This window comes from Octopus bimaculoides, chromosome 10 (assembly GCF_001194135.2).
Source record: "Octopus bimaculoides isolate UCB-OBI-ISO-001 chromosome 10, ASM119413v2, whole genome shotgun sequence".
NCBI classification, from domain to species: domain Eukaryota; kingdom Metazoa; phylum Mollusca; class Cephalopoda; order Octopoda; family Octopodidae; genus Octopus; species Octopus bimaculoides.
This window is the reverse complement of record NC_068990.1, coordinates 73,575,658-73,576,833: the sequence shown is the minus strand read 5'-3', so window position 1 is coordinate 73,576,833 and position 1,176 is coordinate 73,575,658.

Sequence of the window (1,176 nt, the reverse complement as noted above, 5' to 3'; positions counted from 1 at the left end):
ATATATACACATACATACATACATACATATATTTTATATTTGTGTGTGTGTGCAAATATATATGTATATATATGTGTATATATGTATGTGTATATTTATATATATATATATATACATACAAATATAGAGATACATAAATATATACGTATAGTTCTATACATACATGCATACACTTATGTATATATATGCATATATAGTCACACATACATAAATATATGTATATACATTTTTATACAGATATATATATATATATATATATATATATATATATATATTATGTATGTATAAATGTATGTATATATAAACGTGTGTATGTGAATATGCACATAAATTTATATGCATACACATACACAGAAACAGGCGCATACATAGGAAACATACACCCAGACTTAGGTACATGCGCACGTGCATTAGTATGTGTATATATATATATATACATATATATAATTAGTGGTGTATAGCTAGACACATATAATCTTATAACCTGTACATGTATGTCTGTATAGATATGTAGTGGGGGGGGGACAAAACGAGAGAGACAGAGAAGGAATTGAAAACTACATATAGTTAAAACATACTTAGAGAAAACAAAATTGATACATGTACTTTATCTAAATTGTATGTTTATTAGAAAAAAGTATACCTTACACTTCAAATTATCAAAAAAAACAAAAAAAGAGAGAGGAAAGGTATGTCTGTGTTAGAGAGAAAGAGAGAGAGAGAAGATGACTGCATAGAAACAAAAATTAGACAGATAAAAAATTGTTATGTATGTACTTTATGAAATTGTAGTGTGCACATTTGTGTGTGTGTGTGTATGTGCATGTGCATGTATGCTTGAATGTGTGTGGGTTTGTTGTTATTGTGTGTTTGCATGTGGTTGTATTGTATGTATGCAAAATATACGTTTGCATATTAAGTATGTTTCTATACATTTATGTATATGTGTATATTTGTATTCATTTATATAAACATATAAGCATAAAGAATATATCGAATAGAAAGAAAATTTGGGAGACTGAGATTGATAGACATACATGTCAATACATACAAAGGAACAGGAATCACTCTTTTTGTAAGCTGGAGACAATATACATGCGCACATATACATGCGCAGCGAAATAGATAGATAGATAGATAAATAGATAGATAGATAGATAGATAGACAGAGACAGA